This window comes from Haplochromis burtoni, unplaced genomic scaffold (assembly GCF_018398535.1).
Source record: "Haplochromis burtoni strain Fernald_Lab_line unplaced genomic scaffold, NCSU_Asbu1 Contig_134, whole genome shotgun sequence".
NCBI lineage: Eukaryota > Metazoa > Chordata > Actinopteri > Cichliformes > Cichlidae > Haplochromis > Haplochromis burtoni.
In genome coordinates, this window is record NW_024582495.1 from 1,506,003 (window position 1) to 1,533,874 (window position 27,872).

Here is a 27,872-nt window from a genome sequence, read left to right on the forward strand (position 1 = left end):
CACTGGGGGATATGGACTGCCAGGGCCCCTGTGGGGAAGCGATGGCTTCCTGTTTGCAAGCCTTTTTTTAGTGAAAATGCTTAAAACGGGCCAAACGAGAGCAGTGCTTATCCAGCAAAATTGCTGCTAGATGGAGCAGAAAGTGCACAAATTTTCTATGACACCCCAGTAATGAGGTTTTATATTGACCCAGGCGTTGAGTGGAAGGGCTCTCTGCTCCTCTTCTCCTAAACCCAGTCAGCTCTCCTCAACCTCTATTTGGGGCCCCTGTAGGATACAAAAATCAGCATGGGCTCAGAGGTACAACACACAACTACACACGTGGCACGCGTTCCTTAAACTGTGAGGAAACTAAAAGATTTTTTTTTGGCACAGAATAAACTTTTTTCTTTTTCATACCATCACAACTGCTTGAGCGCTAACATCAATTTTAGAGGCTTTAGAGGGAACAAATATTCACATCATATCACCTCTGCCGTTTCGTGTTCATTCTGCTTTGCTGTGCTTTGAATATTATTTATTTTATCCAGTAGAAATGTAAAAGCTCAATAAAATGTCGTTTTTATTATTGTAAAGATGCAATTCATGGACACTGAGTTTGTTCATATTTTCATTCCATTCATCCCTTTTCCTCCACTTCTGCAAGTCAGGGTGGGGTTGGGTGGGTGGGTGTGGAGCATATTGCAACTGTCATAGGACAAGAGGAGGGATAAACCCTGGACAGGTCGCTTGTCTGTCGCAAGGCAGGCTCAAACAGTGTGCATCAATTAATCAGAAAAGAAGATTAATTGCTCACTGTTTTGTTAATTGATTGTTAGTTGTTTTGTTTGGATATAAATGCCAATCCTTCCGGCTGCTGCAGCCTGTGCAGTGTGCGCCGCGGTCACGTTTCTCGATTTAAATCATTTGAAACCAAAGTGTTTCTGTTGACTTTACCAGACAATTATCAGTTTAATCCAAATTGTCAATTCTCTGATTTTCTTTTGTTGAATTAATAAAAATAAATGTTACATGCAGCCCAGAGTCAATGTTTTAAAGTCTCCTGAGCACACCATCTAATAGAACATACAAAACCTACTGTGCCACTAAACAAAGCACTTGTACACAAAATTATCATCCACTATAATAACAGTAACTCATTTGCAACAGTTAAAATTTTCCTGTAAACTGATGAAAAGAAGTTATTTTTGGTTCTTTTACATTCATGTTTGTATTTTGAAGTAGAGAGCCGGTGCCTCCAGAGAAAGCCTGCTTCTCTTCAGAGAAGCCAGTCTAGACGTTCCTCCCCGCCCATTAAACTGTCTGCTGGTTTTAATGAAGGTGAGAAAAGTTGATGTGATTAGCCATTACTGAAGCCCGCGCCGACCGCACCTGCTGAAAATACCCCTCTACAACCTGCTAATATGTTTCGTATTAATGGATTATTTCAGCTTAATCCTCTTTTTCTTTTCCATTGCACCAGAATTGCGCCCATGCTTATGGTAATCAAAATTTGTACAAGGCTTGTGGCCACCCCTGAGAAATTACAGGAATACGATTTAATTTTTATAACAGAGAATAAAACATAACATTTTATTTGGGTAGGAGTAAAATATTTTAAAACATTTTTTGCTGCAGTTTTATTTCGTGTAAATTAACTGACTGCAGTTGCTAGCATTTATATAAGACTGTACAAACAAAAAGTGCAGCTGCTTTGATAACTGCGCATGCTTTCCGTTTGATCAAACTCTCCCTGAAGACATCCCCCTCCCAGAATCCTAAGTGCCCGAGGCAGGGGTCCATGATGCATGGCTCTATATCCTGGAGCTGGAGCAAGTAAAGGTCAGCACTGGATGTTTGTGAAAATCAGGAGGGGTGCCTGTCTCTGAACAGTTATTGTATCATACAGTAGTGAATGTGTACCATCTTGCACCGGGGGTTAACACTGATTTTCAAAACAGAAAGAAAACAAGACTAGAACCAACATCAACCTATCTATGCTACCTAAGATAAAAGTAAGATAAAGTAAACACACAGCTCAACATAGGCCTCTCATTACTACTGTTTTCCTATGTCCATCAGGACAGCATCCAGCAAGCTATTTTAAGCAATGCATCACCAGTGAGTTTTGCACCGTCTGCAATCCTCTGATGAATTATAAATGTATACGTGGATGGGAATAATTTTAGTACATCATAATTATTACGCTGCTTTTAAAGAAGAGGATTGCTTCTAAGAATGATCGTAAAACTTTCATAGTTGACTTATAAGGGGTATCGCATTCACAAACCTTTAACCAGTGCAACTTAGCCCATTTAGCTGTGTTTTCTCTATAATCTGTCTGAGGTGCCAAGATTCAGCCTGTGCTTTCTGACAAACATAAGCCTCAAAGGCCACTCACAATGCATTAAGAATGTTTTCTTTTTGACAGACATCAAAATGTGACCTTTAAATGATTCTTGTTATCAGGGAAGCTGAACAAGAAAATCAATAGGATGCAGCTGGAGAGGAGGGATTAATGCAGGGCAAATTGATCATTCCATTTCATTTTCATCCTGATTTGATGTGCAAGCCATACACACCTAATCTGACCACAAACTGCTTTTAACACTTCAGAGGAGAATCCTTTGAGCAGAAAAAAAAAAAATACAACAAGCTCAACAAGCTTCTCAGTTACAAAAACGATAGGGTAGGAGTGTGAGCCTTTACTGACAGTTAACCTTAATAATAAAGAGGCTGCATTTCCCTTCCCTTTCATCACTTCTCTGTGCTTTTTATAGTGTGCCTCAGTGCTGTTTCCTCCATCCACCACAGGGAATACACAATGGCGGAGCTCATTGTCTATTTCACACAGTTTGGGTCCATCAAACTGCAAAAACAAATACATTAATCATCAGAACACATTGATAGATCATTAATTATTGTACCTCACTGTTGATGTCACACGTTGTTGAATCCTTTCACAGATAATCAGAGCACTTTAGTGGAACTTCATTAAACAAACTGTTCATTTACAAAGCCAAGTCTGGACGTGCAGGCACAGAGTTGAAGTGATAAAAGACAATATTTTCTTTTAAAGAGTCTTTCAGTAAACATTAAAAGGAATATCTGCCCTAGAAGAATTGCACTATTTCCCACTTCCCGCACACAGCTGAGATTGGGAGCGTGTTACCGCTGAAATGCCAGCGCTCAACAGATAACTGCGATAACAAAGATAGCAAATCTGGGAAATGAAAAATGGCACTTCTCTTCTACAAGGAGATACATCAGTGTTTATTAAATCAATGCCAGACAGAGGAATCTGAAGGTAAAATAATGAACCACTTATAAATGATCTTTGCTTCGCTGGGCCTTACCTGATCAGGGTGTTCAGGGACCACCAATGCGAGGCATATTAGAAGAGGTCTATTAATCCTCGTGCTCCTCATAGCTGACTATAAAATGGGTGAGTCCTCTGTGACTTGCTAGGCACATCCTTTTTAATTTTTCAACATAAAAAAAGCCTGCCACACAACTTTCATTGATTGGGTGTGAAAGTTTGGTTTGTCTGTGTATTTCTGCTTTAAGAGAGTGGATATTTCATTATGGTGCTCTGGGACACACATTACGCAGTTCTGCTACCTTTCCAACAGCATCCATGGCAACTAGAGAGCCTGCTCTCCCTGCAGAAATGTGCTTTTAATTGAGTGACATCTAATCAGGCAGTGAAATACAGCAGTAGAGTTAACAAAACAGGTCAACGAGGGACAAGGACTACCAGCTGCAATCGACGTCACAGCGCAACACTCGGTTTTGGTGTTGACTAACATGTAGTCCGGTTTTGATGATCAAAATTACAGGGTTGGAGGTATTCTTCGCAAGATCCTTGGGTGAATGTGTGATTGGATATGATGAGCCCTTCTTAGGACTACACGAGCTTGGGGAGGAGGAATGCCTTTGATGTAGTGAAATTACTGGAGCTAAGAGGTCTCACATGCTATGCCTTAACACATATTAAACAGGCTCTAAAGGATGAATTTTTCACCGTCATCTGTATTTTACTTTTCTTCATCGTGTTGCATGGTGAGCAAGGCTTTGCCGTCTCTTATTTCCTTCCTCAAACATTACTTGTGTTTTTAACTGCAATAGCATTTCCTCCTCATTATCAGATGTTGAATCAGTGCACAGGGGGACACCATCAGCTCCCCTCAACCTAAAATCATCTGTGGTGACGGCACTCTGTAGTGACATACATAGATGGAGGGGGTAAAAGCACAGTCTCAGTAAATTGTCTGCCTGCGCTTTGGGGAATCATTGGAATTCATGATCTTTTCTCAGTATGCTAACAATAATCTTCCACTAGCTCTGTCTCGCACATCACTAGGCATAGCAAACACTTGTCTTCACTGAGTCTCAGGCAGCATCAGCTTCTCCTCACCATGCAAATTTCAGAGCTGTGCCCCTCCTTTGTATTACAACTATGTCCTCAACCTTTTCCAGTCACTACCCTTCATGCAGCTGGATGATAAAAACCAGCGCGCACGAATGGCTTGAAACACACCTTAATTCTCATAGAGGATTGTGCTTTGATAAACCTTTGAGTTGTAAACAACTTTCAAATGGACTTTTTATGGCTTTCGATTGCAATAAGATACATTCTAAGGCTCTCAAAATGTATCTCCTAAACAAATGCCCCGCTACGCGAGCGAGTGTGCCCTTACTACAAAAAAAAGTACAGCTTGCTTTTGTTAAGCAGGATATAACAAATGTTTCTGCAGTAAAAATGTGCTGGATAAATAAAATGCAACCCAAGTGAAATTTGTCTGTGTTTATATATTCCACTATGTGCAGGAGTGCAAAGAAAGCTCTTAATTGGAAGCACGTTAGATGGATGCTCCTAGAGTTGGAGGTTCAAATTTTAGCTCACACTTACTGGTAACAATACTGAATTTGATCAGCTCACAGCCTTGTACTTTAAAGAGTGTTTGCTCTTTAAATGCTGGTTTCTTCCTTTTGACCGGCCAACTACTTTTAATAATGAAAGGGAGACAATTTTAGCATATGGTCTACATATTGATGTCATATGTTTTATGTATTCCTGTTTTATGTTTTATGTATCATATGCTTGAGACTCTGTGCATTTTGAGACAAATTTCCCTTTGGGCACAGTAAAGTTAAAGCTTGAAAGTGAAAGTAGCAAACAGTAAAAACATTAGGACAGCAGATGGCTCCGATATAGAAAATTTGCACCACACCACTAAAAGAGGTGTGGCAATTAAAAAATATAACCACACAACAAAGTCCATAAATTAACTGCTGACATTTGAACAGTTTATTGTTATTTCAGAGATCCTCACAATTTAGATGACTAAGGTATAAATGTATGGGAAATGTGAAAAACATTGGCAGATACCTGTTTCAGCTGAAACACTGGTGCAATCATACAGTATCTTGTCATTTCTTCATTAGCATCAGGACAATAATCTGGTGACTAGTTTGTGATTGCAATCAAATTTTAAAATGTTTCTAAGGCAGTGCGTCTTATCATACTTGCTGTATTATTATAGAACCACTCCGTTTGCCTCACCTCCAGCGCGAAGCTTTGATGGTGTCAAGTGGGAGACGACAACCAATTAAAAGAAAATCAGTCAAACAACTTGGGGTCAGATCTCAAGATGCTCCCAATCAGTCATAATTTCCTGTTGTTATGCTGTGTTTGACTGCTCCTGATTGGAGTCTGATAAATCAGTGTGCACGCTGGTCAGTACGACATATATGCAACTGTCTCAACCCAGAGTACTACATCAAAACTCTCTACTATCTGTCTTTCCTGTGGGTAAGATGGGCGGCTCATAGAGCATGACCATGTTTCCTTAACCAAACAAGAGCAAAGGTAAAAAGACACGCAGCACCTTTAATAATACTTGTAGCACTGCTTGTTTTCAGAATGCAAAGGCTGGGAGATGATAGGAATGGCATGTGTGGGGTCTAGCAGGACAAGGCAGTAGTCCTGATAGTATTTCTGTGCACGTCCCCCTCTGTTAGTCATTACTGTGTGCAGACGAGGGGTGATGTTTACTCTGCTGAGACAAGCAAGTCTACTGCTCTGGGTTGCAACCTTGTGACTCTCTTCTCCCTCCTGCTGCCAGCTCTCCTTACGTCTGGGCCAGGCCCTGCCACACCATCAGCCCACTGGCCTATCGCTGTTGCTGAATGCTTGCCGTCTACCAGCACTAAGTTTTTGGATTGCGTCTGGCAAAAAACAACGATGCAATTCCGTGCATATTGTCTGACTGGTGGGTGTTCGGTTGATATTTCAGGAAATAATAGCATAATGCACACAAGGGATGTGATACTGCAATACGCTGCTGTGCCGTATTTCCTCCTTTTTGTCTTTAGTTTCCTTGCGTTGTCACTTTCAAACATTGCCTCCACCCACACACATATGAGAAAAAGAGGAGGGAAGAGAGAGATACTGACAGAGACTTACTGTGGTACACAATGTGTGAAATAGGGAGTTGTAATCCTTGGTAATAGATTAAAGAAATCAATGAAAACATGGTTGGATGGTTCATCATATAAAGATGATGAAATGAAATGACAGAATATAAGAAAGAAATTAAAGATATTAGCAAACACAACTGACAATTTATTTGTCCCACACTAATGGCTCAAGGACAGTGGAAATAACAAACTACAGAGAGAGACAAGTGTGAAATAAATGGGACACAAATAAATCAGGGTAACGGAACAGTTATAATTTTACAAATTGAAACAATTATAACAGTTAACCAGATGGAAGTAAAATAAGGCAAGTAGACAGAAGCAAGTTGAACAAAACAAGTCCGTGAGAAATAATGGCAATGTTCATGATACATAATGGCAAAAGGTTAAAATCAATCATAATGCACCAAAAAAAAAGTGAAATGATTACCAAGCTTATGCAGGAGGTCAGGGGTCAGAGGTCAAGTTCAATTTAAACACGGAAACCATTATGGCGTCTGCATGGATGTCTCTGGAAGAAATAAACAAGGAGTTGAAGTAAGTACACTTCACTGTAAGTGCTGTTTAAGCCCTACATCTATTTGACAATATGTAGCACTCAAATATTAATGTGACACAATGCTGTAGTAAGCACTGATTCACAGCAATGTACAAACCAGAAGTGCTCAGTTTCCTTAAGTGGTGGAGGGCAATTTCAGAGTTTAGTGAATCGCAGACACACTTATTCCAGCCCTTTAAAACAATTGAAGGCATCTTTTTATCATCCTATAACCGTGTCGAGACCGTAAATTAAAGGTTTGCTTGTTTCAAAACCTCTCAGCAAAATTAGGTAGACTAAGCAAAGCGCCAGTGCACCGCCAGCATCACTCATGCTCTATGTTTCATGCTTTCACGGCTGCCCCATCTCCTACGGTAACACACAAAGCAAATTCTACCACAGTGTAGACACTAGTAAGACAAAGAGTGTGTTTGATTTTTTGCTCAACCCAAAAAAACCAAAAAAAACAGAGAAAGATTTCTATACCGGCTTAGAAAACAGTCTGTGAGGCTCCCGCACACTGAAGACAACAAAGGCATTACTCTTTGCCAAATAAAGAAAAACTACACAAATGGCTGTGCAGTGGAAGCAGAGACTATTCATCTATTTAAGTCTGCACATTTTGTTATGCATAAAATGGTTCACATTTATTTATTTGATATTGTTTGTGTGAAGTGGATAGAAAATAGACCAAATAAAACTTATTCTTTCAAATATTATTCAAATATGCGACTCTGGGGTTTTTCAACATGTTGTGCTTGAACAAAATCTTCAGTCTCTAAAAGTATTTCTACACTTTTCCTCTCTCGATGCTGTTTACGTGATCCCCGCACTACCATGGGGTCAGCAGCAGAGCATTTTAACATGTAGCCTTTGTAATTCATTAGAGGAAACAAAAACAATGCAGATCCTGACATTGCGAAAGAAAGATATTGTCCACGCACAGAAAAATGCCAGCAACAAAAACGGCCAATTTTAGACTGGAGTCCAATACAACACCCACTAAAACATCATCTCATCTTTACTGCAACTGGCCGATGACTCATTTTCTTAATTAAAACTTAATCTCAAATAACAAAATCTAAAGGAGCATTCAAGGGAACAGATGTCACCCTTAGTAGGCAAAAAGGCACAATATAAATGGTTCTACAAAAGAGAAACATGTTTCCAGGTCCTCAACCGAGCCAGAGCATGAAAACCAAACAACATTAGATGTAAGACAACACTCCTTACACATTAAGCCCCGAGGCAGCGTATCAGCACTGAAACAAGAACGAAAATACCTTTCAAAACAAAACTAGGTTTTATTAGTGTCTAGCACTTCAGGAAGACCATGCACAAACTCACAAATAAATGTCTTTTGAGATCCTTCGGCAGTGCAATGAAATACAGGAAAGAAAGCCCAAGGGCTGGGGAGACACTTCGGAAGCGTTTGCATCTGTGTGTGATTAGTTCCACTACCTAAGATAAAGCATGCAGAGCAAATGTAACCTCATCATAATCTGTGTGTCAGGAAGGCAGGGGAACACTCAACCAGAAAACAACAATAACTGCTGTACAGTGTAGTCTACCACTGTGACAATGCCTAGTGTAAACCGTAGTCCTGCAAGTGTTTTCAGCCCATAAGTAATTGTCTGATCATTGTGGAACAGAAAACAGCACAGGTTTGAGCAGACAGGAGATCCCACAGGTATTAGCTGCTAATTGCCGTCAACCAAACAACCAGCAGTTTCTGGAGAAAAGAATCTATACTAATTCTTCCTATCCTACCCTGCAGAATACACACTGGAATTTCTTGGGTGCACAAGATAAATGCTTATACCATAATTACAACTAATTGTGCAAATAATTGCAAAGTTCTTTTGCCACGTATACCCACAATAAAACAAAAGCAATCTATGTTGCTCTTGGCTGTGAAATTGAAACAGTCCCATTTCCAAAGTCCCTGCCATCTAGTCGTTCATTATCTAGCATTTGTATCTGCTCTGTGGTGAAAGCCAGATTTTGCAAAAGTGAGGAAAAGGGAGATGGAAGGAAGCTGATGACAGGGATTCATGGATACTCTGAATGCAGACATGCTGTTCCAGCGCCTCGCCTCCCCCAGCAAAACATTTGAAAAGCTTCAAAGCCCAAAGCTTTATGCTTTAGAACACATCTTTTGATTATATCCAAGTCTCTTCTTTTTAAAAGATGAAAAAAAAGAAACAAACAAAACATCACCTGTAAATCGAGATAGCCTTTTGCAAAAGGTTTTTGCACCTAATCCCTTTCATTTCAGGTCAGTAAAATATTAGTGCTTTCTCACTGCTCTGATGGTCAAATCACATTTCAAAGATTCTGTGTGCCTCTCCAGCAGAGGGAAGGCGAGAGAGAGATACAGGGCAGTAGGGAGCTCAGGCAATCCCCCATCTATTACAGACGAACCAATCATCAAAGACAAATTACAGTACACTTCACTGGGATATGCTAATTCCAAATTAGATGCAAGTCATCAAAAGATCAGCGTTGCAATATTTTGCATCTACAAATTGAAAATGTCTGCTTTCAGAACAGGTTTTAATACCAATATAGAAAGAAAAGAAAAACACGAGTCCCATCCAAGCCCACGGCATGCATATACATTAAAACCCAACACAAACAAAAAGATTTATTTGGCATTTTTGCATAGATGAATTTTTAGTAAAAGACCTGTCCTTGGTAATTGGTAATGAAAAATAAAAGGGTGACTTATTTTTTTATCCCTCTATTTTTCATTAGTTGATGTGAAAATTTACATCTGTGAGTAAAAACTCGCATGTTATGAGTCCAGCCTTTTGTTTTATTGTTCACAACACATTCTGCTTTCATTTTGTAGTCAGTTCTTGTGTTACTCTGCCAAGTGGGCAGTAATTTTGTCAACTGTTTTTCCAATGTCTATATGTAAATGTTCATCCACTCGCTTGGTGATCTTTGCTTGGTTTAGGATGTTGTCAGCGTGCTATTTATATAAATAAAATAGTCAATAATTAACATTAACACTGCATCATTAGCAGAACAATTGTTTACATGGCACACAATGTATAGTCTTACAGAAATAAGTAGAGAGAGATGTTTTCTTCCTATAAAGAACAAAAAAAGGCTGATGAAGACAGAATCATATTTAGCAAGAAAACAAAGAATATCTCATTTAAAACTAATTGCTTGTGATAATACACAATATTTTGTGATAATACATCACAGGGGGAACAATGTATCATGATGATTATAAAAATGTATTCAGCATCTGCTTCAATTTTACTTTTTCTTATGAGGAATCCAAAAACGTTCTATTTCTAAATACATCTGAAAGCAATAAAATGTTTAGGTTTGTTTAGGTTGCAGGATGTTAAGATAAATTTGATATTTAATAGCACTATAGTATAGGTTTTTAGATTGTATGACAACAAAATACAATTATTTTTGAAGCTCCCTCCAATAATCAGTGCGTGCACATTGTCTTACATCATTGTTCTGCAAAGGTTTCCATCTTGATTTGAGGAGGAAGACTGCCAAAATGCAGTTAGTTTAAACAATAGAAACACAGACAGACAATTACCTAGTCCTGAGGGAGTCACAGACTAAAGAGCTGGTCAATATTTCTGTGCAACATATGCATCAAAATGGCTGGGTCAGCTCCAGTCTCTTGCTGCTCATTCCGTTCTCTCCCTCTAAGTGCCTCTTCTCCCAATCAGTGTCCAAGGGGAGTACAATTGCCACATCACTGAAGTGAATGTGTTGATGAATTTACCCTTTATGTTTGACACCTGATATGTAAAAGCACGGCTTATGTTCAGAAGCAATGAGCGGTGCTTTGACAATGTCAATATTTCTCTCCAACATGCAGAGTAGGCATATAGACTAATGACAGACCAAGTATATCAGCAAATGAGTGCACAACAGGGGCAGAGGACTGGGGGGAATTAATAGCTCCAGCAACAAATGACCTGACAGGACAACTGCAAACACACAGACAGACAAAGAGGCTGGAAAACATACACACACACACACACACACACAAATGCCACAATACACTCACATACGTATATTCTGTCATACTCAACCACAGGGTAATGTTTCTTTTTAATATGAAAATGGCTGTAGGAAGACAGTATACCCATAGAGGACTGTGTGCATGTCACTGGTGGAAATATGTGCGAGATAATAACATTTTTGAATACCCATGTTTCTGTGTTTCAAAGGCTCCTCCATTAACAGTATCTTGTTGTGGAATATAACCAAACTCCTTAGTGACTTTCACCCAAGGCAGCCTACTTTATTTAAGGCAGCTGTGGCCAGGTAAACAGATTTTTATTCCTTCAGTTCTTCAATAGAAAAATCCCTTACTTACACCTTATTTGATGCCCCCCCGACACCCTCCACCCCTAAGTTCTCATACTCCTACTCCCCCATCCCCAAGCATAAGGCTTATCATGAAAGCACAACAAGGATATATTGTCAAGAATTTTACTTTTAGGTAGTCCTGATTGAAAGAGGCTGACTTTTATTCTCTCAAGTACACCCTTCCTCTTTTCCCTCTGCCATGGTACACAAGGGTACCATTATGGTGGCTGTGGACTTCATCCATTCATCATCCTTCTCACCTATGAAGCCAAACACACATATATCAACCACAGCTGCCCTCCCACTTCCCTAAATCACGCTTTGTTCTGCTGTGTGTAAAGAAAACTGCCTCAGCTTTTGACATCAACACCTACTATACCAAAGGAGTAGGGTGTAGGTGGAGAGACTCAGTGTTTTGCATTGCACAACTGAAATTTAAAAGCATTTACAGTGCAATATGTTTACAAATTCAATATCTTAAATAATTAAAGTGATACTCTTCTCATTTTTTAAATTTGTAATATTTAGTGTTTGTGCAAAGGATGACACAAAATACTGGATTTTCAGCATTTTTTTTTAAAACTCTGCTGAGATAAAGTCTCATTTGGAAAAGAAGCAATTCCAATTCAATCCAGGAGTTTAATGACTGTGTTCAGTGTAGATATTATCATAAGTGAGTCTATCTAAACAGCTTGCAGCTGGTTGAAGCTGTTGTGTCCTCTGCAGCTTTTTCACAGGGTTTCATCCTTAAGCATTTTCTTGCTTTGACAGTTTGTAGGTGATATCAGATTTCATTATAATACATGCAAAGATATAAACAAAATGAGTATCCCTGTGATTTAAGAAATCTACCACAGGAATCTCTTAATGCTAACTGCCAACTAAGGAGAGACAGTCCATGAAAAAAAGATCCCAGTGATTGCCAAGGTTTAGTCCAGAAATGTTATTATAAGGGGATGCATGCCACCCACCTATAATGTCTCTTCTGTAAGTACATTAGGATAACTGCTGGATAACTGTTTAGTGAACTGCAGTGAAAACAGCAACCAAAAAATACATTCAAATAATTCAAATATTTGGACTCTAGTTTCCAATTCACCGTCAGTACCTCAAAAAACTGAAACTGCAATGCCTCCATTAAAGCTGACAGCATAGACATGTTCAACTCATCTAAACCTTCAACAATATTTATTCAAGTGTACAAGGCTACTGTGGATTTTCCTTAGCTGGACACCTTGTCCTAGTAGATGGAGCATGACTGGTTTGCATACTGTATGTAGAAGAGTTAATTGTAGTAGGATTATTTGCCATTTATTCATTACACAAGCAATTTCTCTTGCATTATTCATCTTCCAACAGGATCCGAGGCATGTTTTAATCATGCTGAATGCAGATTGACAGTGCTGTGTCACTACTTTGGAATGAAAAGCCAGCAGAAAACTACCCCATCTTTGTTCAGCGTTGCAAATGTTAAAACTTGAACAGATTAAAAAACTGCTCATGTGCAAATATCACTGGCATTTTAATGAAAGGAAGATGTTTACATGTTTTTTTTCTTTTATATAAAGGGATTGCAAAATGCCAACAAAAATTGCTTCTGAGGCATGTTAAATTGCCGTATATCTAGCTGTGATATGTTCATGCAACACAGTAGGGGAGCTCTGTCCTTTTAATCTCTAATCCTTTCCTCTTGAGGGAGGAGAAGAGGGCGTGGATCAGAGAGCAGAGAGAAGGTATCTTCGCCCAGACACAGACCCATGCCATGGCATTCTTCCTGTCCTGTACTGAAGCTGTCACTATTGGTGTCTGGGGCCATGAGGCAGGCAATTTTAGCGTTGTGGTGTGAATCGATACCCAATCACATCACGTTTGCAGGCAGCACATCAACCTGAAGAGTCCGTAGCTCAATTTACAGCATATTGTTTTTGGCCCTGGGAGCAAACCGCCACTAGGAGCAATAGAAGCATCATGGCAGAGCAAGACAAGGCCTTGTCATGGCCATAACGGCCTTATCTCTGGTCACAGAAGTACTCATATTAAACAGTAGTGCCAAGAAGGGCTCAGAAACACACAGAGCACATAATGCATCCGCTATTTATATTCAGCTGTGGAATCCGAGATGGTGGCCTTAATGCAGGAATTCTTGTTTAAACACAACCCAGTTAAAGTGCAACCTAGCTATCTATCTACCAACCAGGGGGCCAGTGCTAAATTCTGTGAGCACTGTATATACCTAATATTTGTGTTTCCTAGCCATTTCAAGGAAAATATTTTATACTGAATAATGCAATATGCACCATAAATTGGAAAAAGTCAAACCCGAAATCAGATATCAAAAACAAAACAAACACTGGCCCATATGGAATTACATATGTGTACGAGGCAACGTCTGAATGGCAACGTGTCACTGAGGTGAAACGTCAGTGCAGGTGGGATTTGAACAATCACACTCTGGGAGGGTGTGACAGACTCCTCACTCAGAATAAAAACATAATGTTTGTTTGTCTGTAACTTGCATCTTGTTAAGCTAACAAGTGGTTTCCATACACACCTGCAATCATTACCGTCACACAGCAGGGTTGCTTCAGTGGAACACGTAGCCATGCTGTGAGCACAGAGTGCTGGATGGATAAGAGTAGAGAGCTACAACGTATCCTCTCGAAAAACAAAAAGTAAATGAAGATAGACTAAGGAAAAAATGTATCTACATGAATAACTTTATCACAAATAAAGAATAAATATATATGCATATTAAGTATAACCAATGCATGCTTAATATGTTAACATGTTTACTCTAAAACTTTTTGGACTCAGGGAATTCAATGACTAAAACAAGGGAATAAAGCCCAAAATTAAAACATTAAAAATGAAAGTGTCAAATAAAGTCACTTCTGTAAAAGTCACATTCTGTTAAAACCTGTTCTTTTACGGTAGAGCAGGCTTTAAGGTAACTTTCATCACTGGAGGTACTTGAGTGGCTTACTTGGAGGTGATCCACTCTTCTTATGTGTTCAATCACTAATCTGATCAGGAAGGCATAACAGGAAACAGGCCTATTAAAGGTAAAAATGAAAGACATATCACTACTGTCTGATTGATGCGGCCATTCCCCAGGGAGAATAAGCCTCTACTTCACTTTCAACAACTGTGCCTGACACAATACGCTGTACCTGAGATGGTTGTTATGGCTACGTAATTCTCTTAAAATGAGGCTTTTATTCAGTGCAAAACCAACTGAAGCAAGTCAAGGGCAAAACTGCAAAAGCAGTTACCTGCACTGCTCTGACAAATATCAGCTTTATCCATGTTCTCCCGCCTATCTTTTTTTTTTTTTTTTAAATACAGCTATGATGAGAGCACATTACTGTTTGGCTTCAGATTCTTTCTTTTTAGCTTGAAATTGTTATTAAGAGGAAATGGGTGTATAAAATTAAGCAAATCAGGGTAAAGAGTACAACTCAAAATTTCAAGGTGACATCTTAAATTTTTGCTCTTGTTGATATCACATGCAGAAAATCCATCTATACGTTAAAAAAATAGCGCAAGAAAATATTGGGCATTTTTGCTTACTAAACTCAAATGTACTTTTATCCCAGTTACAGGTAGATTGTCTTATTTTCTTAACTGCATGGTGACTGATCAATTCCCTTTGCAGCGTTGTCACAGTGCTGCGCCTTACACCCAATTATGGCCTGGAGAGGATGCAGATGGCAACATGCCTCCCTCAATAATATTCATGAAGTATTGCTAACAACAAAGAAAGAGGGAATTTCACATTTTAAACTTTACTCTGTTTATCTCCCCGAGATTGCAACACTTAGTAAGATAGCAGAAGTCACTACTGCAGCATAAAAATCGAGAATACACCTATAAATGCTTCAAACTGTTAGAGATTAAGTAATTGCTGTTCTAGCTTTGGTTACAAATACTTAATGACTTTTAATTTTACCAAACACCTTTACTGCACTCTTCCCACAGTGACACATACCTTCAACTGACTAAGGCACTCATTACAATAAACACAAGCTGTTAAATTGACGTCAAATTGAAAAAGAAAAAACAACAACTAACTAAACTCTGCAAATTTGCTTAAACAAAGCTTAACTGCAACTATTAGAAAATCAGATTTGGGATTTTTTGCAGTGTATCTTATTAATATATTTATTAGTTCATTATTTATTTATTAACAATTCTCACTTTATTTTCAGGTCTTTCAAGTCTAAATTGTATGGCATCCACATTTTAAATTGACAGCAGTTTACTTTTTAGTAAACTGCTGTCATACATCTTGGTTTGTACATCTTCCAGAGATTACCTTAGGTCTGGGAAGAACGGATCAGAGGCTGAATACTGACATTTCCATTTACAGATAGCAAAGGCTAATACCTTTACACCGATTAGAAGCTGTCAGCTCTCTGTTTGAACTGCAATCAATATATTGTGTACACTAGTGCACGGTGTACATGATCGTCAGGGGCAAACTATAAGATAATGCATCTAGTATTTCGAGATTTCTCAGAAATACCCATACTCATGTCGTCATATCGTTGACACTTTATGTAAAAACTGCTGGTTGTGACACACCGGCTACTTCAGGGTGCCACGAGCGAAGATGTGAAAGTGCAACAAAGTCATTAGGAAGCAGCACGGATGGTTGTGGCGTAAATCATAAGAGAGAGTTTTGTTTTTGCACTTTCTTTAACCTCATATTCACTCACAGGTTACTTTTGTTGTCATAAGGTGTTTTGTTTAGCACCAATGCCAGTAGCCATTTGACAGCCATGGTTTTGGTAATAAAAAATAAAGCCCACTCACTATATTAGCCCTGTACATTAAAAAGCTAAATATGATGGCAAGGGGTTGTTCCTAAGCATCCACATGTAGGAATTGGGATTGAAGCAAAGCTCTAACATACCTCGTACACCACCACAGACCTTCCTTGCACAGACATCACAGTGTTCATATAGACATATAAATGTGAATTTTCATCATATCCTCACGCAGAGCATATTAATCAGCTGTGCATCCCCTGCCAACCAGACCTCATCCATATTCCTGCAGGCTTATTGCAAAGGGAGCGGCTGGTGATAAAGCAGGATCGATATGCAGAGCTGGTAAAAACACAGCAAGTACAACAGCATGGCACAAAGGCAAAGACTAGAGAGGACAAGGGAATGAAAGATACCTGGTAAGAGGAGTTTAAAAAAAAACCTTCACAGCATATTAATAAGAGGTGAAAACACGACTGTTGTAGTTAAATAAGGCATGAAATATACATAAAATTCACTGTAGGCTGAGATACGATACAGATAATATTCTATTCATGGGATAGACGGTTTGCTCAACTTCTTTACCAGCTGTTTTAGAGTTACAAATATTCATTTTCGAGGTGCTATGAAGGTACGAAGGCAAAGATTCACCACTTTAAATGCCAGAAGGCGTATTGAAAAATACAGCAATAGTAAGTTAATGCTTTAGGTACTGTATATTTCTGTTTTATATCAACACAGAGCAAAAACCGTTATGCAGTTCATAGGTGCAAAGGCTTTTTGACTGCAACCGCCTAGCAATACTATAACTTGGGACACAGTGCCTTTAAACCTTTCTGACAGGTAAACCGGGAAGGCATCAAAGATTTTCTCTCTTTGGCATATCTCAAAACTGCCACAGAGAATTGAGTGACAACTTTATTTCTCATCTGTTACATAAATCAAGGAAATACTGTGAAAGTCAGCTCTACAAACTAAGAAATTCCCTGTGCTTTCTAAGCTTCGAAAGGATTTCTTAACAAAGTTTCACACAGGAGCGAAAGAAAAAGTAATTTCTTTGACAGGCAGACATTATGTGATAGAGGAGACTTTTCACTGCATTAAAGAATGGGGCTCCAAACAACAAAGAGATAGTAGCTGTTTAAAAGGCCAATTTTCCAGTCCACATTGTCATTGTCACACTCTTAACTCCAAAGGCAGACATGCACTCTGGCATCAAAGGCCATTGATTTTCTAATCAAGAGCAAATGATGATTAAGGCATATCTGCCCCCTTATCTTTCCGTTTAAAATCCTCCTTTCTGGATTCAATTTGACTTTGGCTGTTTTGCTGCTGAGGGGAATCAGGACAGTCAAAGACAAAGACACCTTGTAGAGACAAGGTAGTGTCATGAATGATTAGGGCTCGTGTAACAGAAATAATCACCCATCCTCCCTCTCTTTGGGTCAGTGAAGGCTCGAATTGTTAACGTGTCTTTTTTATCAGAACACATGGATTCGTGGAAACTTTTCATTTCATCTTAAGATTCAGTTTTACTGCAACTGATGGCAAACAAGTCGTACCAGTAGCCACATTTCTGCCTGAAGCAGCTTTAGAAAAATGTAAACATGGAGGAAATACAGTTCACCCACTAGTGCTGTAAGGACTCCCACCCCAATACGCCCTTAAATTCCCAAATAGGGTAGCAATAAACAATGTTAAAAAGGTTGGGAATGAATCCCCCATCTCTTTTACCTTGATAACATTAAGAAGTAATACCACAAAGCAGAGCTGACTCCCCCTTAGGGTCCAAATGCTCATTTCTTAGCGGACTTCAATTATCCCAACTTTCTCCCCTGGTCGGTCTTTCTATGTATATGTTTAGCCTTTGTGATACACCTGCCTGAGGATGAGGGATTAGCTTCCAACCCTCTCTCCATGCTGGGTTTGGACTTCAGGTTTAACCGTCCTTCAAGACCAGCCTGGAGCACAGCTTAACAATGATGCCCAAACCCTTCATCGCTGCTGCAGTCTTTCTTTCACTCACCCTCTATTTCCTCATTCCAACTATGACCATAAACGTTTCACTGGAGGGGGAAAGAATCAAAGACAGATGGACATCATCCATCCTTGACCTTCAGGCAATGCCAGCTGAACATGCAAGAAAATATGTTGCGTTGTTAAAAGTAGAGTTGTACTGATGGTCAAATAAACAGAGGGACAGACGGAAAGTACAGGCAGACCAACAAAAACACATTATGAAGCACGCAGGTACCAATATCTTTGATAAATAGGCGTCATTGTGTTACAGCTGTGGATGCTAATTACTCTGGTTTAATGAGTTCTTCCAGCAGGTACAGTTCTTCCACACAGCAAAATAATAAGAAACAAGGACACATGTTCAAATTCACCATCCCCAGCTAACAAAATTAGTTTTCATAATACGTGTGCATCACTGCCAAACAAGGCTTCCTCATTTTGACATGAGTTTCATCCATTGTGGGTTTTCTTCTCAGGAATATACACCAGACATTGTTAAAGGGTTTGTCCCTCAAGCCTCTAATTGTCACTATACCTGAAGCAATTTGGGAGCATGGAGATGAGGGAATTGTGGGACATCTTTGGCTGCTCAGCAAGAGCTGACTTGTGAGAAAGAGAAGTTAACAGGCCGCTGTTGGGTGCACAATGTCCTTCTGCAGACAGATGGGACAACAGAGGGAATGGTTTTGTTCCTTTAGTATTTTCCTTTCTTATGGAACATATGTTCATCTCTTAACAGAGCATCTATTTGAACACTGGGACCGGTAACTTATGACAAGACAAAGGAAGTGCACTGCATGTCGACTTAAAGTTTGTGTATTTATTTTATATGAGAAGTTCAGCAGTCGTGTAAATACACTAGTGACTTGTCAACCATCGACTCATGAATTTTGCATTTTGTTAAACAAGTTGAGCTTGAATTTAACTCAAAAAATATTCTAGAACTTGTCAGACTGCTAAATCTTTTTTAGGTGGAGAGAGGCAGACTTGTGGCACTCTGTCATTTCCATCATCAGATTGCTGAACTATTACCAGTCCCCCATGATTACCTCCACCTTTCCTTATCACTGAACACAACGTACTGATGTAACCTGCTATTCGGTGAGCTAGATTTGTGTTTTCTTATGGAGAGGTTTCTGTAGATTTTAACCTTAATCCTATCAGCTAATGTGAAGGCACTGATCCGCGCCTGTCTTGAAGGTTATCTGTGCATGTTTCACACCCACAGGCATTCATTATTTACATAGCAGCTCCCCAGAGGCACCAGCCACCACAGGAGGTGTAGATGGGAAATCTACCTCCCAATCTGCCAGCGACACATCCATATCTATACTGCATGCCTCACTGACTTAGGAGGATGTAGTGTCAGGATTATCATCCGTTCCCTGGAAACTTCTTCATCACTGGCACCAGCAGCTGTGGCAGTGGCGTCAGGCAGGTGTGTTTGCCTTTTAAATCAGGGGTTCCCCAACACTAGAGCCACGAGAGACCCATTTTTTGGAAAACAACTTAGAAACAAATCAGAACGTAATGAGGCTAACAAACAGGACTGATTAAGAGCAGTGCTGAGGATAGTTCCCCATATGTACCATGAAAATGAAAAGGAGAAGAAGCAGCTACTTTCAGCTGCTCCCTTATTCACAAGGGGTCACTAAAGCAGTGTCTCCTTCTGGAATCAAACCAGGGAATATTTGCTTGTTAAGTCAATATGTAAACACCAACACTGTGGAGCCACCGTACACCACAAATGACACATGATTAAAATCTGACAACAAGCTGAATTAGGATTCTGGTCCATTAGGAGCAAAGAAGAAAGTAATGTGGTGTGTTAAAATACCACAAAGCCCAAAGAGAGAGAAGGCTGAGTGAGTGTGTGTGGGACAACAAAATGTCAGTAGTGGTGGTTTCTTTATACATTATTTATATTAACCCAAGCCATAATCTTTTCCTAAAATTAACCAAGTCACTTATATGCTGAAATCTAACCAAACCTTAATCACAATAATAAAAAAAAGAAAGATCAATTCTGATTTGTGCTTCGTAACAGTTGTGTAAGACACACATGCAATGCCCTGTCAATAGTGGCATCAGTAGAGAAAAGTGGCATTCTGGAGGGAACAGACAAAGAAGACATTTTGTCATTTAATTTGCAAGACTGAAAAATGAGCAGCTTGGCTTAAAGCTATAATTCAAGTAAAATAACAAAAAAGAGCAGTCTGCGTGTGCTCTAAATCGAATTAGAATTTGTGGACGTGTTGGGCATCAAATAAGACATTTTTGGCAGTGTTTGGAAAGCAGTGTATGTTAAGAGCACATGTACGGTGAATGTCTAAATCAGTCGTTCATCTGGCAACGACACAAGCGGTTGGGAGCCGCAGTTTCACAGCTTTGTCCCATAACCCCACGGATAATTAATTCTAATGACAATTTTTTTTTTTTTTTATCTCCGACACCCATCACAATGAACATCATTGCACAAACCTACTCATACGAATGTGCTATTGAGCGTGACACTGACCTTTCAAGACCCTCCGGACCTCTGAAGACGTGTTTGAAAAACACCCCGAACACTCACGCCAGCCCTTTCGTGAGCGGGGCTGATTTGATATTAGCCTGACAGGGGTATTTATAGAGCAGCACAGAGCCTCACTCTCGTTTCTACACCATGAGCCCATTCCAGCCCAGACACTATTGGCAGTCCTGCTCACTCACTGGAAAAGCCATCATGTCAGCACACTGGCAGAAGATAGCATGTCGAGCTAACAGGTTTGGAAGAAGAAGCCCAATGCAGTTCATTATGCAGTGACAATATACATTCCTTCTTTGATGCCTTATTGCACACCACCAAGACTATCTGTCTGAAAATGTCACTGTTTTTTGTTTTGTTTTGTTTTCTTCTCAATCTAATACAGACATTAGCTTTCGCCACAGTGTCATATCTAAAGCTTACATCAGCATAGCTGGAATTATTGGCTTATACATAGTGATGCAATCTTGAGAAACACTGAAAGAAGTAGTGCGTAAATTACTATGTATATGCATATATTTTGTTTGGGCCTCCTTTCATTTTAAATAAAGATATTTCACAAATGAATGTACAACTGTATGAGTTGCCCACACATTACAATGGAGTTGGACTTTTCTAAGTGGTTGTGTGTGTCTTTAAACTAGCATACAGATCAAATGTACAGTCATGTGAAAAGGAAAGTTTTCACAGGACTCCGTGCAATGCTGTAAAACACTAAGTACACCCCATGATTCAATAGATTGTAGAATTACTTTTAGCAGCAATAACTTGAAGTAACTGTTTCTGTTTGACTTTATCAGTCTCTCACATCATTGCAGCAGAATTTTGGCCATCTATTCTTTACAACCCCGTTTCAGTTCATTGAGGTTTGTGGGTATTTGTTTATGCACAGCTCTCTTAAGGTCCCACGCAGCATGCCAATCATAGCATGAGTTCTGGGCTTTGACAGGGCCATTGAAACCCCTTGATTCTTTTCTTTTTCAGTCATTATGTTGCACATTTGCTGGGGTGCTTGGGACAATTTTCCTGTGCCCTGGTCCAGTGGTTGCAAAGCAAACTCAAATCATCACCTCTCCACCACCGTGACATTTGGTATGAGGTGTTTTTGCATTTTCACCAAACGTAGTGCTGACCAAACATCTCTATTTTGGTCCTGTCTGTCTTAAGGACGTTGGTCTAGAATTTTTATGTTTTTTAGATGCGGCTTTGCAAGCTAAGCCACACTGCCCAGTTCTTTTTTCTTTTTGCAATCCTTCCAAACAAGCCACACTTTTTTCAGTCCTTTTCTAATTGTACTGTCATGAACTTTAACATTTAACATGCCCACTGAGGGCTGTAGAGTCTGAGATGCAGTTCACTGCGTCTCTGAACGTTGCATTGTCTGACTTTGGTATGAATTTCCAGAAAAGAGTCCTGTGAAAATTATGTTTTCCTAACAGTATTGCTCGCATCAGTGTATGACAAAAATCAAATACTCAAATTCAAATATTTTATTCTTTTAAACCTTGATAAAAACCAACATAAAGTGAGCACCATGTACCATTAGATCTTCTCTTTTGTCTTTGATTCTAGTATTTAATTTAATTGATATTTGATTAACTTCTTTAAGATTTTGTTGAGCAGAAATCTCCCACAGGTGCTCAAATTGGTTTAACAATGTCCATGGCTACAACACACACTGTTATCCTGGAAGAGACCGCTCCCATCAGAAAAGAAAGTTTTCATTATAGGATAAACATGCTGGAAGTACTTTGTATTGATTTGAAGAGACCCTTCCCTCTAAGGGAACATGGATACCCAAACAATGACAGCAAAACATTCCCCACAAAGCCCCAGTATCTAATTACTCTATCTCAGTGTGACCATTGACCATTTGACTGTTTCTCCTTTTCGTGTTTCCAGCAACATTTAAACAGATTTTTTTTTTTTTTTTTTTTTTGGTGGGGGGGTTCTATTCTGTATTTAATAATCCAACAATCTCAAAAAGAGGAGGATGGAAATAAATCTGGGTCCACCTGAACACCCTCAACCATCACTAATACAGCCACATTCAAACCAGTGCAGTACGCTTACTCTACCAAGCACTGGTTGAAATAAGTCTTCGTGTCTCTGCACTTGGCCATTAGGATCGGCACATCTTCAGCAGGGCAAATGAAATAAATCAAACAAATAAGTTAAGAACACCCCCAAGCAGATGTTTACATAAACATTATGTACAAATGCATTATGTATTGCCTAGTGCCCTCACTACTCTAACAGAATTCTTCATTAGGTTTCCAGGTGTTCCTTTATAGTACACTGAAATTCACTGCTTTGATCAGCCTATCAGAACAATTCCCTCTTTCATCTTGGGAAATATGATTTGGTTAAAGGCAGGTTTTGGATCAAGGTTCAACATGTCCCTTTCTCTTGTTTAGTATTCATGCTGAGTATGGTAGTCTGGGGTTGCTTTACTAAAAGTCATCGGCAACATCAATTTCTTATTAATACAGAGTGCAAATATTCAAGGGGAGGGAGTGGAGCATGAGCAAAGCAGAAAAGTGGGGATTTTGGGAAAAGAAGCAAAGAAATAACACTGAAAAATATGAATATGAATTTTCTCTTCTCCTCTAACGACTCAGAATTCAAAGCTTTGTTTTATTGTTTTTTTAAGAACGCGATGCCCTTGTACGTCTAATGATAATTCAGAAAGATTTGACAAATAAATGCCTGCATCACCAGCTTTACTAATTTTAACAAAAACTATTCAATATTTCTAAAAAATTGCCAAGCACTAAAAGAGAACATGAGGGTGTATTCAAGAAAAAAGAGATTTGGGGTGTTTTCCTGCCTTGAGCGGTAGTTTATGCTCTAAAAGAAAGCAGGTTTACGCTGCTAAGCTGTTATGTTGATTCAAGGATGTATGACCTGAGGGCCTGATGTGACAGTTAAAAACTGTGTAAACACGACATTATTGTACAGTGTAGAAAATTAATAAAAGACATACTGCCATGGGTCAGGTTTCGTTTGTCTTCGAGTAGACTGGAATATATTGTGTTTTTCAAAGGAAAGAAGTTTGAGATAAAATGGCTAATCAGAAGAAGATGAAAGGTTACATTCTGGGCACAAAGTAGTTTGACTTTTCCAAACACTAACTGCGTAGGTGTTTTATTAGCGGTAGTGTCCGTGAGGTGAGCTAGTGGAATCACAAACATGCCCAGGTGCTGACCTTGCAGTTTGAACTTTTCAATAAAACAGGTCCTGCCTGTGAATGCTGGTTTGTATTTTCTGTGTAGCAAGAAGATATGAAAAGTTGGACTGCAGTTTCTCTGCTTGATAGGATTAATAAAGTTCCATTCCTCCATTTATTTACTTTATGTGGAAAACATCAATCTAACTTGGCAGGCCAAACTTGTTCTAGGCGCCACTAAGTACAGTCTAAGCTCAAAAGCTAAATTATTTAGCCAGCAAGTCTGGTTGATAAATGTTGGTGGTGTAGGTCAATACATTACAGGGATGTGTGGACCATCCCTTTGGTAGGATTTATTATGCATAGGGGGAGATAAAGGCCATTGATTGTTTCCAACAAGGTCACAGTAAGGTCTCTTTCTCCACTGAAAGGGGTCTATCTCAACTTTAGGCCACCATATGCTGATGCCACGCAATAAGGTTAATCAAATCTGTAGGAAGAAACTATGAAACGTCTTACGTCTACCAAGGATACAGAGCGATAATGGGCTGTATTTGTATGAAGGGATATCTAACTTTTACATTATTCATGGGGCTGTGGAAAATGCAATGGCGGTGCTAATATAATATTGACCTAACCCCAACACTACATGAATGGCAATAGAGGCACAGTTTAACACACACAGATGGATGCACACAAACCCACACACAAACACATTGTGGGATGTCTTACTGGAACATATCTCATCCTCTAATGATCAATTACACATACTATACACGATACTTGGAAACTCAATACAGTAGATTGTCTTTTTAAAGGTCGCCAGAGACACAGAGACACCATCAGACATCAGAGTCATGTGATAACACTGTTTTTGGTTGATAAATACTCGGGATTACTTTTGGGTGTTTTTGTTGTATTTTGCGGGCAAAGAAGAATAAATGTGAAAAAACTGTGGTTGAAGGAATTCATGGTTTATCAACCCGCATTTAATGAAGATGTGTATGCAGCTGACTTTATAGTAAAGTACAATCATCTCTCAAAGATAAGCTGCAAAGCAGCAAAGTGCAGACTTAAGACACAATCAGATTTGCATTTGAAGATTCCTTTTTCATCTGACAGAATCTGAGATATGTATAAAGCACTTGAAATTTCACAAGAAAACAAATATAAACATAAATCACTCCTCAGTCAAGCAGAAGAGAAAAAAAAATTCTCTCCCAGATTCAAGAAAATCACTTTGTGGGAAAAATACATCTCACAAAAATACTGCTAGTAAATAAAATTTAAAAAAGTAAAATATATGTTTTTCAAAACTCAGACAATGGAATTCCTCCAAGACTGAGCAGCTACATCATTCTGCCATTACATATAATTATATACTACGCACAAGACAGGACTGCTCAGACATATATTAGCTCACTGTAGCATTCTGAATTTGCAATTAACATTTTTTCAGTGTGCCACGCACAATTGGATACACATAATATGACCCAAGAGTCACTGCATGAAATACAGTTGCCAGCATGCCCTATTGAGAAAGTGCACGTGTCATACGGGAAGCACAGCCCAACGGAAGCGTCCATGCCTCCAGTCCAGGGGAGATTTCTAAGCATTTTCATTGTTACATACCATCAAAGCACTTTCTCTCCTTTCTAGTTATAGTATATAAACATGACTTTGAAAAATACCCTGCAGTGGGAGAACAGTAGAGCCACTGTGGGTCTATGTTGCCTCATCAACAGAGATTTCAAAAGGCAGTGCAGAATTTCAATGGTGCCTCAAGGTTCTGCTAAAGGACAGGCTAGGGGAGTGGAAGCAAGGGTAGGGGAGGGGGACAGGTTATTATGGACTCTAGCTATACACTGTGTTGACACCTCAACCTTTTAGGCTCAAGCTGGAAAGCAAACGCTGCTGTCTTTCACCAAAACAATCAACACTAACCAGTATGGTAGAGTCAAACAACGACCCTGTATACATCATCATAAAAAAAGCTACAACTAGTCTGACCTCGATATCTAAATATTAAGCCAAGACATTCGAAAAGATGAAAAAGACAGCTCCCACTTCTGTCACTGGTCAAAGTACGTAAAAGCCACAGCTAAGCAAGAATAAGAGTGCTGTGTTAGCCACATTGGCTATCTGTAAGGTACATTCATTCAAGTAAGTTTCAGGTTCAGTGCTTTACAAGTTCTGACATATGAGGGATTAAATATGCTGCACTGGAAATATTTTAGGTAAAAATCATTATTTATACAGGTTTTTAATTAAGACTTTTACATTAAATGGAAGGTGTATCTGATCAGTTTAAAGTTGTTCCCCTTCCGCTCTTTGTAGCACCAGTAGCAGCGGAAACCATATACTGCAACGTTTCACCACAGAGCCTGTGACAGAGAAGCTCACAATCAACTCCTCTGCTGCAATTCCATAAGCTTTCTCTGACAGATATATTTTTCAAATACAGCTCATTCACAGAATATAGAACAATGCAGGAGAATTGAATTCAATCAAAAGAAAGATAATAAAATAAAATAAACACCTCACTTTGCTGTCACTCATCACTTCAGTGTACACTTTCCTCAAAGTTTAGTTTAATTCATTCTTCACTGGAAAACTGCTTCATATGTATATATATACACACACACACACACACACACACACACACACACACACACACACACACACACACACACACACACACACAGAGCAAGCACACAAAGTTGATTCTTTCACTTGTGTCCTACGTATGACTTTACAAAATGGACCATTGGAAAAAAAGAGAATAAATGATCTATCACAAAAACCCACTGAGAGTTTCCTTATTCTGCAACTTTATTTGTGCTAAAAAGGTTTCTGAGAACTTGCTCAGTCCTGGATCTGGGACCTGTGGGACAGATCATTATGTCCTTGTCAGCTTTATTTTTCAAATTCAGACAGTTTTATTGATGTGTAAACATCTCAAAGAGAAAAGGGACTTCACATACTGCCCAGAGGAACAAAAGGGCTCAAGGACTTCCAACGAAAAACGTCTGAATCCTACTGGACCAGGATTCTACAAGGTGCCTGAATGGGCAGCTTTGATAAGAAAAAAAACAATGAACTTATAGGGAATAACCTTTACTATTGTGAGTCACTGAAATACAAATATATAATCCAAAAGGTCAGGGTGACCTGTGTAGGAATAATGATACAAAGTAAGATATATTTCAACAGTAGCAGTGAAAATAATGTAGAGCCTTATACTCCCAAGACTCAGAAAACAGTTATTTATTGTATTTTCAGGTCTGCAGACATGCTTGATGACTATTTGTATTAAATTTGTTTATTTTTTATTTCACTTTAGTATAAGAGAATTGTGCCATAAAATATCAATATGTTGTTCAGTCCAGTATATTCATTTAAAATAGGATAAATGTGATTTGACAGCACTCTCATTTTAAGATCTGAGACTGGACTCATAAACATTTTCAAAGTTAGTCAACATGGCCTTTGGATGAAATAGCCAGATTTTAGACAGGAGCAAATAGCAGCTGTTACACAGTCATGTCAGCCTGCCAAATGCTCAGATTTCTTGTCTGTTAATTCTATAAATGCCTCACATGCAATAGGAGATCTAAAAATAAAAATTTAGATAGACAATGTCTAGTGCCATTAAACAGGTTTCTTCAGAACTGCAAGCATCAGCGTAACACCCCTTCTGTTTAAGCAAAAAATAATAATTATTAAGACATATAATGATTTACACATGCTTACATTTTAAAGTCGTCCCTGCTGCTTACAAACAAAGTTAATGATAGCCCTAGTTCTAGTTCTCCTTTGACAATGAGCAAGGGTTTAATCAGATGAAGGACTATTGTAGTAGGGTATAGAGGCATAGTCATGCCTGGAGCTGTCCATCAGATAGAAAAGGGCATGATGGGCTTGGATCCAAACCGGCCCACAGAGAATCCCATCCTGCTGTTGTTGCTGGCTCCTTATTCTCAAGGACCTTTAGAGATCAAAGACCAACACACAACAAGAGAGACAGCA

The 27,872-nt window shown here is 39.1% G+C and overlaps 1 protein-coding gene across 8 annotated transcripts in view; it reads right to left on the minus strand.

Annotated features, from left to right (window-relative positions):
• camta1a (calmodulin binding transcription activator 1a) overlaps positions 1–27,872 on the minus strand; it is a 281,386-nt gene that overhangs the window by 228,929 nt on the left and 24,585 nt on the right. Inside the window, exon 1 of one of the 8 annotated variants that reach the window (XM_042224289.1) lies at positions 6,893–6,911. The exons of the other annotated variants lie outside the window; for them this stretch is intronic. The gene's annotated coding sequence lies outside the window, so the exon portion shown is untranslated. Of the gene's footprint in view, positions 1–6,892; positions 6,912–27,872 lie in introns of those variants that run through there. 8 annotated transcript variants of the gene reach the window in all.